Here is a 13,824-nt window from a genome sequence, read left to right as displayed (position 1 = left end):
TACCTAGGGCTAAGCTTGCCCTTCTTTCCGAACCTCATCACGCCCTTCATAGGCGACACCCGGAGCAATACCCGCTCACCAACCATAAAAGCTACATCTCGGACCTTACGGTCTGCATAACTCTTCTGCCTAGACTGAGCTGAACGAAGCCTCTCCTGAATGATCTTGACCTTATCTAAGGCCTCCTGAACTAAGTCTGTACCCAATAATCGAGCCTCTCCCGGCTCAAACCATCCGACTGGCGACCGACATCGCCTACCATATAACGCCTCATATGGGGCCATCTGAATACTGGACTGATAGCCGTTATTGTAGGCGAACTCTGCAAAAGGCAAATACTGGTCCCACGAGCCTCCAAAATCAATGACACAAGCTCGGAGCATATCCTCCAAAATCTGTATAGTTCGCTCGGACTGACCGTCCGTCTGAGGATGGAATGCTATGCTCAACTGAACCTGGGTGCCCAACTCTTGCTGAACTGCTCTCCAGAAGCGCGAGGTAAACTGCGTACCCCGGTCCGAAATGATGGATACCGGCACACCATGAAGGCGGACAATCTCCCGGATATAAATCTCAGCTAACCTCTCGGATGAATAGGAGACTGCCACTGGAATGAAATGCGCTGACTTGGTCAGCCTATCAACAATGACCCAAATAGCATTAAACTTCTTCCGAGTCAACGGAAGTCCAGTAACGAAATCCATGGTAATCCTCTCCCACTTCCACTCGGGGAGCTCAATCCTCTGAAACAACCCACCGGGCCTTTGATGCTCATACTTGACCTCACTACTGAAAAATTGGTCTACGGTAACGGTTGCAAAACCGTTCCCACAGACTACCAAACCGTTGCCATAGGGATATTGGAATGGTTTAAAGACCGTCACATCAGCCGGCGTACCCATAGGCCTACTGGAACGATTCTTGCAACGGTTTGCCTCGCCGTGACAATAGATACGTCTATTGCAACGGTTTTCCCTTTCTCTGTTGGAACGGTTATTTTTTTCAATTGGAACGGTTTAAAACCGTTACTGTATTGTTTATACAACGATTTTTAACCGTTACCATATTATTTAAAGCAACACATTGCTACGGTTATGTTGGATATAGCCACGGTTTCTTTAGGCTATCGTAACGATTATATTTGTATTTGGAACAGTTTATGGGACCTATTGCAACGGTTTACATTGTCTACTGGAATGCCATTTGTGTCCTATTGCAATAGTTCTGGTAGGCTATTGTATCAGTTCAGTTAAAACCAAAATATAGCACCTGTTATAAATAAATATTTATACATATAATAAATTATAATAACACTAAAATTTAAATACATCATAAAATGAAACTACTAATAATACAAAATTATCCATCAAGCAAATAACATCCATAAAGCAAATGTTCTACCCCACGAGTGCATAAGTTTAGTACATTTCAAGAGAGTAAATAAGTTTCAAAAATGTTGGTAACAAAAGATTCCTAGAACATTCATCTATAACAATACAAAATTCATTTCAAGTAAGGTCTAGTTCTTCATCGTCTTCATCATCCATTTCTTGATCTACTCCACCTACAAAAGAGGATAAGTAAAGTTATTAGCAAAATGAACCTTGCGCAGAGAAGTAAATAACTAAATACAGAAGAAGTGAACCAAGTAGAGTCTCAAAATCTATGTTCATATAAACCAATCTGTGAGGGGAAACCTGCATCATCAACCACAACCCATAAAAGAAATGCAGTCAGATGTAAATTCTTCAACTCATTCCCTCCCAGAGAGCACCATCCCACATCCAAACAATCCCACACATACAACTTCAGAGCATGTATTCATGTTATGCACAAATGTAATGGATAGCACATGGTGGATGCTAAAACAGGAGAAAAATCAAACATTTTCCTAAGTTAAGTGCCGTTGAATCAATTGAATAAACACCACATGTCCACAATTTTAAAAGACATCCAAGAAAAAGCAAAATATACATCATATTCAACAAAATGGCCCCAAAAACTGCAGGTACAAGCATTCCAGTTGTAAAGGATCCCACAAAATCGTTATGGTAGATCTTCATTTGCCAGTTAAGCAAGAAAAAGATATCAAATACAAACGAAAATAAATATTAGCTACCATTTAGCTAATGCTTGAAAGCTGACAGTTTATATTTGTTGTAGCATTCTTTCTTTTTCCATCTTTGTTCTTCTGAGAATGGTGGTGTCTAAGTCAAGTTGCACGTTCGCTCCTATACCTCCTTTTGTTTTAAAAAGGAGTACGCCATATCGGTGTAACAAATTTACTCTTTTCTATTGCTTGGTTTCTGGAGGAAGAAAAGAGATTTCGCCAATTACAGAGTAGGGAAGTTAAAGTCACTTTTATTTAGCCCTCCTTAATTTATGAGATCTCTTGATATATGTGAGACAACAAGGGAGCTGGTGTCACAGTTTAAAGAAAATGTTAAAGATGTTCAGTCCTTACTAAGAAGGAGAAAAGGAGATTTGAGCATCACTAACTACACTTCGTTTAGGAAGAAGATGAAGAAAGATGCCAAAAACTTAGTTACAATTTTAAAGAAAATGGATCATGAGGTGGTTGATGTAATGGAGGTTGATCAACTTGTCTCAGCTGTTATCAGAGTGCTAAGAGAAGTTAATACAATGGGAATTTTAGTACAATGGGAATTTCAGTATTCCAAATGGTGTTGGTTTTCTTGTCAGCTCCAGTTTCTAAGCCAATTAACAAATGGCCTTTGGTTTCAAGATTGGTGAACAAGGGAGATCAAGACAATGTAAATGAGATAGAAAGTGTTGATTTTGCATTAAACAGCCTTTTCAAGTGTGGCTCAAGTGAAGTGGAGAAAATCCAGTTTGCGCAAAACAGATTGGAAAATCTGGAAGCTCATTTTGAATGCATTGATTTCAGTACTATAAATCTATCCTATTAGTATAAATCTTAAGGGATTCAATGGATTAAACTTCAAGTTTAACTAGAGACTACATGTACTTAACTGATCCACACAACCAAATCAAGTTTAAGTATTAAAGAGTACCTTTAGTTCCTAGATGCCATATCTCAAACCAAAGGGATATCTCCTAGTATGTGCCAGGTAAAATGTTTTTGAGAGAACACAAAACTAAAAGCACCGAAATAAGGGAAGCAGCACGCAAACAAAGATTTTAAAGAGTTGCTTATATCAACTCAGCAGTGATTGATGTTATATGCAAAATCCCAAGCAAGGAAGGAGGAGAAGAAGAAATAGAAGAAGATGTATAACATTTGGTACGTACTGACCTTGAGTGTTACTACCAGCAGATGGTCGATTGTTTAGTTGAACAGCAGCTTGTTGTGCAGAGGAAACATCTACAGGTAAACGTGCACTGAACCTTAACATGTCAGGATCAAGTCGCAAATCTGGGTTCAGACGCTGAAGTCGTGCGATGACGTTCATTGTAATATTTTGTTCCATAGCATCCTTTTGTTCGTTCAACTTTTCATGCATTCTTTGTTGCATCCTCTCTTCCATTTCCTCTATTTTCTGCTCCATCCTCTCATCAGCATCTAAAGAAGATCCAAGATTCCCTTTTTACCCTTTTAACACAGTCTTGGTAACCCCTCGTTCGTACAATCTCACGCGACCTGGATGTTCAGGTCTCATGACTGATGCGTAAGGGTCAACTGAATGACTGCCATCTTCACTTTCCTGAGTGGATTGTATTCTCTCCATTTCAGCCTACAAACCAAAAATGCGAGAAAAAAGAGTTTTAAGTAACTAAAGTTGAATCAATAATTAAGAACAAATAAATAAGCACGACAAACTTTAAATTAGAAATTTCGTACAATTTTACTAATCGTATTGTCATATGAGCTTTTGTATACTCGGCCAAGTTTTCTTGTTCTTGAGTCACAAACATGTCCTTACTTGATACAGTATCTGAAGTATCAGAGATTTCCTTCTTTTTTTCCTAGTTACATGAAAACAGGTATAAGAATCTTTGCATATAAAGTTAGCAAGTTCATAATTTAAAAAAATAAGAAAGATAAAACATCAAACCTCGCGAATTAAAGCAAAAGGTGTTCTGCCAGCATTGTGCGGACACTTCAACTTATTTCGATCTTGTAGCTTGGAAGGTTCTTTTTGTTGTCAACGACGAAACCCTTTGATTTCGCAAAAATGCAAGTGATCCAGCTGGAATGCGGTTGGATATTTTCTTATTTTTGCTTGAGCACCCTTCTTGATTCATGACTATTCAAATATTTTTCAGATTCTGAAAAGCAAACACAATATAGGTTAGCAAAAGCAGCAAACATATCATTTCTAAGTAAAATCTGCTCGAAGAATGTATATTTCAGGTGAATCAAACAGATAGATCTAATCATACGACCTTAACTTCAAGCACAAAGATTCAACAGTTAAACTTGCAAAGCAGAAACTTACAAAGCAGAAGTTTTAACAGTTAAACTTGCAAAACAGAAGTTTACTGTCCAATCTTGGGGTTTGGCTGACACATCTTTGGAGGATGTCTTCATTAAGGTGGCAACTGAGGCACAATAAATCAACACTAAATTTCAATCCAAAGAAATAAAAGAAATGCTGAAGTGAGGTGATGTCCCTGCTACTACAGCTTTGGCGAGGATTTACAAGGCTGTGAATTCAGCTTTGCAAACTAATAGTAAGCTGAATGGGTGTGGAGATCAAGCTAATACACTCAGCAAGTCAGTAGGGGTGCAGCAACAGATTGAATCTAATGAGCAGGCTGATCTTCAGCAAGAAAAAGCAGAAGAATCTGGGGCTCTGAATATCGGGCAAGTCATTCCTAAGACCACTGGAGTGTTGGATATGAAAGCTGGCCAAGTTACTACTGATACGCACAAAGAACCAGGCTCACAGGTTGTTAAACACCCAACAGATCAAGCTTGGGCAGTGGTAAATAAATCACCAACCAAAAATAATTCTACAGGTCTTAAAATCAGATTTTAGCAGCTAAGAACATTAGGGGTGTGTTTGGTATGAAGGTTAATGAGCATGATTGTGCAATGAAGAAAACTGGGAAGGATTTGCAACAGGTGGATGATGAGGCAAGATCAATAACTGGAAAAACCAGCTTTAAAGGTTCTGAAAAGCAGCAGAAAAATTCAAATGACATAGGTGCGACTTGAGATCGTAACTGTTGATGATCACTGGTGAGGCAAGTCAAGTACCTACTGCAGCTACACCAATTCTCCATATTTCCAATCCGGGAGTAGCTAAAATCAGAGTTATATAGGCTTGTTAAAAAAGAGTTTAACAGTGAATAATTTTTTAAATGCCGTTAAGATACCTATAAAAAGAGCTCTTATATAGGAAGCTCCAAGAAATTCTCTTTATTTTCTTCTTAACGTTCTTTTCTCCTGAAAACAGTAAGATTGCTAAAGTTCAAGAAATTTTCATCCATATTTTTAATGAACATAAAAGTTAGGCAGTGACGGCAATGTTTAAAATGAAGAAAAGAAAGGACAATTAATGTTTTAGTATGCTTCAAAAACACTCAATTATGAAAAGGAATATGCATGTTACCAAATTCATTGTTAGAGCTAACATTTCCAATTTCCAACTCCAGCAATCATTCTACAATCTGTCCCTATCTTTCAGAACATCCCTTGGAACATCCCTTCTCACTACCCTATTCAACGTGCAGCCTAAGGGACTCTTCTTCTATTTCAGNAACTTTGTTATCTCTAAATCCCAGCAAGCAATCTGATCACTAACAGCCAGAGCTTATGCACATATAGTCTGACTAACCAAACGAAACATTACATCAAATAGACAAAACAGGCAGAAAAAGTATACCAACCATTAGGAACAACTTTATGCTTTTAATTCTAGAGAACACACACACACACACACATACCATGGACAAACTTAGACCCCCAAAACTGAGTTGCTTGAATTAACACACAGACACACCATAGACAAACAATGCAATATTTTTTTTGATAACCGTGGTGTCCAAGCCAACTTGTGCACACCTCGACTAATTCCACGGGATATTTGCTACCTCCCACCATCACAGGTAGCGCGTAACTATGTCCACCAAGGGTTGGATAGATGGAAGAAATCATCTAGTGTTTTTGCTTCCGGTAGGATTTGAGCAAACAATGCAATATTACATTACATCAAATAGCACAAACATGCAGAAATTGGATATCAACCACTACCAACAACATAAAGATTTCAACTTTACACATTTCAAGTCATTAACAAACACACACACCAAACAAAATTAGAAGCCCTAAATGAATTACTTGAATTCTTGGGTTCCCGTTCTTTAGGTTTCCAAAAATCTTCAAATTTCATGTTTTTTTTTGGGTGAATGAGAAAAAAAGAGAAGGAGTGAAGAATACCTAGATTTCTCGAGATTGAAATATTTTCTTCACCTGTAATCCCTGTTCTTCAGATCCTTCGAGCGAAACAAATGGAGTTTGGGACTTTGGGGATTTGGGAGTTTTGGGTTACCAATCGAGATTTGGGTATTTTTGGTTAACAAATGGATTTGGGATTTGTTAATTTAGGACATGGGTTTAAGAGTTTGCTGGGTTGCTCGATTCCAGCTTTGGATTTAATCAAGGAAATCCATTGAGGTAAACACAAAGCAAATAAAAACGAAACCCAACAGCAATGAGATTATTTGGGATTTTTCTTTAAGAATTTACTGGTGATTTGCCAAAGAAGGTGATATGGGTCTTTAAGAGTTTGCTGGTGATTTGCCAAAGAAGGTGATTTGGGAGTTATTGATGAGATCGAGCATTGGAAGTGTCGATAATATGTGAGGAATTTTAATTTAGTTTTTATATTTATCAAAATAAAATAAATAAGAAATAAAATGAAAAAGGGTTATATTGGCGGGTTTAGCAAAATTTTGGGGGGAAAACGAGGTGGGAACAAAATACCCGTTCTCATATTAAAAAACTTTCTAGAACTGTTACTACAAATAGGCCTATTGGGACGGTTCATACAACCGTTCCTATAAAAAAGACCTATGGTAACGGTTAAGTGTCAACTGGAACGGTTTCGTATCTAAAGTGTGCTGATTTTATCCAAATTCTATTATAACGGTTGTAACCGTTACTGTATCTACTCTATTGCCATGGTTTAGTAACCGTTGCCAAAAAAATCGTTCCAATCGGCCTATTTTCTGGTAGTGCGTGCTGACAGTTCAAACACCGAGCCACATACGCAACAATATCCTTCTTCATCCTACGCCACCAATAATGCTGCCGCAAGTCCTGATACATCTTCGCGGCGCCCGGGTGAATAGAATACCGAGAACTATGGGCCTCCGCTAAGATCAATTCTCGAGTCCCATCAACATTGGGCACACAAACTCGCCCCTGCAATCTCAAAACACCATCATCATCTAAGGTCACCTTCGTGGCACCTCCACGCTGCACCGTGTCTCTCAAGACACACAAATGGGGATCATCAAACTGCCGATCACGGATACGCTCCAATAAAGAAGAACGAGCGACCGTGCAAGCTAACACTCTGCTAGGCTCAGAAACATCNGTGCCAAAATTAATTATGTAAACTTATTTTGGGTTCAATATTAAATAAAACATGTCATCGTAAACTCAATACCTGGATAAAATATTGGAGGATTAGATTGTTATTGACACCAATACAATGATCTGACTCACAAATTAGCAAGCAGATAAACAACACAAACTGCCTACTATTTAGATTGCTCAATCACACATCACATTTATCCATGTATAGCATCATACAACAGATCAATGACTCGTGTTCTCAACATTGTTCAACTAAAAGCATCAACCCTATTAGAGTAGATTAATTGCTCTTTTCCATGAAAAGGCATCTAAAGGAACATTAACCCCTAGCTTGTAACTTTGTTATCTCTAAATCCCAGCAAGCAATCTGATCACTAACAGCCAGAGCTTATGCACATATAGTCTGACTAACCAAACGAAACATTACATCAAATAGACAAAACAGGCAGAAAAAGTATACCAACCATTAGGAACAACTTTATGCTTTTAATTCTAGAGAACACACACACACACACACACACACACACATACCATGGACAAACTTAGACCCCCAAAACTGAGTTGCTTGAATTAACACACAGACACACCATAGACAAACAATGCAATATTTTTTTTTGATAACCGTGGTGTCCAAGCCAACTTGTGCACACCTCGACTAATTCCACGGGATATTTGCTACCTCCCACCATCACAGGTAGCGCGTAACTATGTCCACCAAGGGTTGGATAGATGGAAGAAATCATCTAGTGTTTTTGCTTCCGGTAGGATTTGAGCAAACAATGCAATATTACATTACATCAAATAGCACAAACATGCAGAAATTGGATATCAACCACTACCAACAACATAAAGATTTCAACTTTACACATTTCAAGTCATTAACAAACGCACACACCAAACAAAATTAGAAGCCCTAAATGAATTACTTGAATTCTTGGGTTCCCGTTCTTTAGGTTTCCAAAAATCTTCAAATTTCATGTTTTTTTTTTGGGTGAATGAGAAAAAAAAAGAGAAGGAGTGAAGAATACCTAGATTTCTCGCGATTGAAATATTTTCTTCACCTGTAATCCCTGTTCTTCAGATCCTTCGAGCGAAACAAATGGAGTTTGGGACTTTGGGGATTTGGGAGTTTTGGGTTACCAATAGAGATTTGGGTATTTTTGGTTAACAAATGGATTTGGGATTTGTTAATTTAGGACATGGGTTTAAGAGTTTGCTGGGTTGCTCCATTCCAGCTTTGGATTTAATCAAGGAAATCCATTGAGGTAAACACAAAGCAAATAAAAACGAAACCCAACAACAATGAGATTATTTGGGATTTTTCTTTAAGAATTTGCTGGTGATTTGCCAAAGAAGGTGATATGGGTCTTTAAGAGTTTGCTGGTGATTTGCCAAAGAAGGTGATTTGGGAGTTACTGATGAGATCGAGCATTGGAAGTGTCGATAATATGTGAGGAATTTTAATTTAGTTTTTATATTTACCAAAATAAAATAAATAAGAACTAAAATGAAAAAGGGTTATATTGGCGGGTTTAGCAAAATTTTGGGGGGAAAACGAGGTGGGAACAAAATACCCGTTCCCATATTAAAAAACTTTCTAGAACTGTTACTACAAATAGGCCTATTGGGACGGTTCATACAACCGTTCCTATAAAAAAGACCTATGGTAACGATTAAGTGTCAACTGGAACGGTTTCGTATCTAAAGTGTCCTGATTTTATCCAAATTCTATTGTAACGGTTGTAATCGTTACTGTATCTACTCTATTGCCACGGTTTAGTAACCGTTGCCAAAAAAATCGTTCCAATAGGCCTATTTTCTGGTAGTGATAGGGGTTCTTGTCTTTAAATAATTAGTTACTTTATTTAAGTTATTTGTTTTTACTTATTATAGACAATTAATTTTAATTACATTTTATATGATTTGATACTATTAAAAGGAAGCTTATAATATCGGTGTATAGAAATTAAACTCTTCATTATTATGCCTAACATTACATACTAATAGATAAATATATATATTTTTTTTTAATAATCAATAGGAAGTAAGAAAAACATAACTAAGTAGCAATAATTATTGTCACGGCCCGTATTTCCCAGAGTCGGGATCGTGATGGCGCCTAACTCTGAGAATGCTAGGCAACCCAACAGATACAGTTCTAATATATCAATCATTAACCAAACCAGTAATTAACAATAACTAAAACTAAATAGATATGAAGTGCGGAAAATTTATAACAGTTTAAAACGCTAATACAGACTACCTCAAAGATCTGGTGTCACAATCCAAGAACGTCTAAGAATTTTTACAAATACTGGTTTAAAGAAAATACATCTGTTTTTCGGAATAAGAGAAAACAGGAACTAAGATAGAGGGAAGGGGACTCCAGGCTTTGCGAACGCCGGCAGATCTACCTTGGGTCTCCTGTGGACTGAAGGCAACAACCCAAACTCTGATCAGTGTGGTCCAATACCGGGATCTGCACAGAAAGTGCATAGTGCAGTATCAGTATAACCGACGCCATATACTGGTAAGTGCCGAGCAAAACCTCGACGAAGTAGTGACGAGGCTAGGACACAACAAATAACATAAACCTGTGGAGTTAAACAATATGCTAACAGAATAAAAATTAGTATAATTTAAGCAAAAATTAACGGGAAGGGGCAACATGCTACGGGGATGCCAAAATAAATAATCATAGCAGTAGAGGAATTTAAACAGCTAATACACTTTGAACCGGTAATAACAAGTAAACACAACAAATGGAACATGCACGGCATCACCCTTCGTGCTTTTACTCTTGTGACGACCCGGCCCATCGTCACGTGAGTTACCGCCCCGTTTTTTCCATTTTCTGCTTCTTCATGCTTCATTATAAGAGTTTTGTGTGAAAGAATTGATTTGGATTGGTTTTAGAAGGAAATGAGACACTTAGTCTCTTTAAGGAAGGGTTGTTTTGGAAAAGTCAACCAGATGTTGACTTATAAGTTAGAGGGCTCGGATGTGATTTCCGGTGATTCGGTTAGCTTCAGGGGATGATTTGTGACTTAGGAGCGTGATCGGAATTGGTTTTGGAGGTCCGGTGTAGAATTAGGCTTGAATTGACGAAGTTAGTAATTTGGCGAATTCCGGTTGATAGGTGGGATTTTGATCCGAGAGTCGGAATGGAATTCCGAGAGTTGCCGTAGCTTCGTTAGGTGATTTAGGATGTGTGCGCAAAATTTCAGGTCATTCGGAGGTGTTTTGGTCGGGTTTTGATCGAATGCGTATTTCGGAAGTTTTAGAAGAACTTAGGCTTGAGTCCGATGTAATTTGATGGTTTTGGTGTTGTTTGTGGTGCTTTGATGATTGGAGCAAGTTTGAATGATGTATTTGGATGGGTTGACACTTTTGGTTGAGGTCCCGGGGGCCTCGGGGTGATTTCGGATGGTCATCGGGATGAATTTGGACTTGTAGCACTGCTGATAGTTGCTGGTATCTGGTATTTCCGCATCTGCGGAAAAGGGGCCGCAGATGCGGTTCTGCAGATGCGAAGGCAGGAACGCAGATGCGGATTTTGGCCATTTGGAGGATTTTCGCAGAAGCGGACAATTTCCGCAGGTGCGGAGTCCGCAGATGCGGATAATGACCGCACAAGCAGTTCGCGTATTTGAAGGAAGTTCCGCAGAAGCGGATATTGACCGCATAATCGGGGTCCGCAGAAGCGGAGTTAGACCGCAGAAGCGGTCCTGAGTAACATTTTAAAATCCGCAGAAGCGGTGGGAGTTCCGCAGAAGTGGTAGCCGCATATGCGGTATAGTGACCGCAGATGCGAAAATGACTGATCAGAGAAGGGTTTTAATAGCTCATTTTGTTCCGCGAGCAAAGGTTCATTTCCTCCATTTTTGAGCATTGTGGGAGCAACTTGGGAGCATTTGAAGGGGGATTCGAAGGAAATTGACTGGAGGTAAGTTTTATGAGTTAAAAACACGATTATATTGTGGAATTATCCTTGAAATTCTTGGGAATTTAGCTAAATTGGAAGGAACTAGGGCTTGGGATTTTAAGATTCTAAATTGGAATTTGAGGGGCCATTTGTGATCCGAATTGAGAGTTTTTGGTATGTATAGACTCGCGGCGAGATAAGGAATCCGATGATGTTAATTTTTTGATTTTTCGAGAAGTGGGCCCGGGGCTCGGGTTTTGCAAATTTCGTGAATTTCAATATTTTTCGAGTCCTTTCGATTGGGTTATGTTCCCTTAGCCTATTGTAATGTATTTATTGTGGTTTTGATCAGATTCGACGCGCGAGGAGGTCAATTTGCGAGGCAAGGGCATAGCGAGCTAGGATTTTGGCCGGCTTGAGGTGAGTAATGATAGTAAATGATATCCTGAGGGTTTGAAACCCCGGATTTGCACAACGTAGTGCTATGTTAAGGTGAAACACACGCTTAATGGCGAGCGTGGAGTTGTTTACTACTGGGGATCGTGACATAGTCCGTCCCGTTTGATATTTTACCGCGTATTTGACTGAGCTATTCTGTTTATCATCATAATTTGGGCTTATTGGCATATTTTGGGCTTAATGCCGACTACTCGAATCCTTCGGGGATTTTTATCACTATTTCCTCACTATTTTTGATATAATAATTGAACTCAGTCCTAACGATTATACTGTTTTACAAACTCAGCCGCTTTAATTGGGTTTTGAGATTTTAATGATATTTCCACTGTTGTTTGGGCTGAGCACTGCTATTTTATTGATGCCTGAGGGGCTTATGATGTTTTCTGGACTGAGTGAGGCCGAGGGCCATATGTGGGAGGCTTTCAGGCCTTGAGTGTTATGTGAGAAGGCTTTCAGGCCTTGAGCGTGATGTGAGGAGGCTTTCAGGCCTCGAGTGATATGTGAAGAGGCTTTCAGGCCTCGAGTGACATGTGAGGAGGCTTTCAGGCCTCGAGTGTGATGTGAGAAGGCTTTCAGGCCTTATGTTGATATAGCGTTTGGACCGTAAGGGGCCCTCCGGAGTCTGCACACTCACAGTGAGCGCGGGTACCCATATGATATGAGAGTGAGTCCGAGGGGCTGATATTATGCTGAGCGATTGATACTGGGCCCGAGGGGCAGATTTCTACTCACTATTTACTTGTTGTTTTACCTGATTTACCTGATTTTAAAAGGAGATTTCATTCGACTCTTTATTGTTCCACTGTTTTTACTATTTTTACTGCCTGATATAGAATTGCTTTGTGCAGTTTTGTGTTTTCTTGCCTTCGGTTATTATTTATTATTATTACTCACTGGGTCGGAGTACTCACATTACTCCCTGCACCATGTGTGCAGATTCAGGCATAGCAGAGTCCGCACCTGAGCGCTGATTCGTTCTAGACCAGGCAGCGATTTGGAGATACGAGGTAGCTGTTGACGTTCGCAGCCCCTTGTCTCCCCTATCTTATATCATTTATGTTTTCTTCAGACTATTGTATCGGATATTACTCTTTGTAGACTTGTAGCAAACTCTGTAGTAGCTCATGACTTGTGACACCCCGATTTGGGCTGTGTCGGGATGGTTTCCTTTGTTTTATCGTTGATTCCGCATTAATGACCATATTAAGCATGTGTTAGAACTGTTAATATTAATTAATTGCTTTGAAAGAGGTGTTGCGTTGTTCTGGCTGGCCTTGTCACCACGAGAGGCGCCATCACGATCGGGTTTGGGAATTGGGTCGTGACATGGCCCAAGGCTGAACAGGGGAGTTTCGCATTTGCGAAAGGAAGCTCGCATTTGCGAGGAAGAGTGGCCTGGGCTGTTTTCGCATTTGCGACTCAGCCTTCGCAATTGCGAACTCGCATTTGCGAGCCGGGCTTCGCAAATGCTAAGCCTGCAGGCCTGAACACACCAGCAAATTTTTAAGTTCAAAATGCACCCCGTGGCCTATTCAAAACTCACCTGAGCCCTCGGGGCTCAAAACCAAATATACACAGAACCTCAAAAACATCCTAGAGACTTATTCGTGCGATCAAATCGCTAAAATAACATCATAAATATCGAATTAAACCTCGAAATCCATGAATTCTTTCAAACTTCTTAAAACATCAAATTTTCCAATTTAGGTCCGAATCACGTCAAACGACATCCGTTTTCACCAAATTTCACAGAAACGTCTTAAATCATATATAAGACCTGTACCGGGCGCCGAAACCATAATACGGGCCCGATACCATCAGGTTCTAATCAAATTTCATTTCGAATTTCCTTAAACAATTTCAGAAAACATTTTCTTTCAAAAATTCATTTCTCGGGCTTGGGACCTCG

Source organism: Nicotiana attenuata, unplaced genomic scaffold (genome assembly GCF_001879085.1).
Source record: "Nicotiana attenuata strain UT unplaced genomic scaffold, NIATTr2, whole genome shotgun sequence".
In the NCBI taxonomy this organism is placed as follows: Eukaryota; Viridiplantae; Streptophyta; class Magnoliopsida; order Solanales; family Solanaceae; genus Nicotiana; species Nicotiana attenuata.
Note: the sequence above shows the minus strand (reverse complement) of the source record.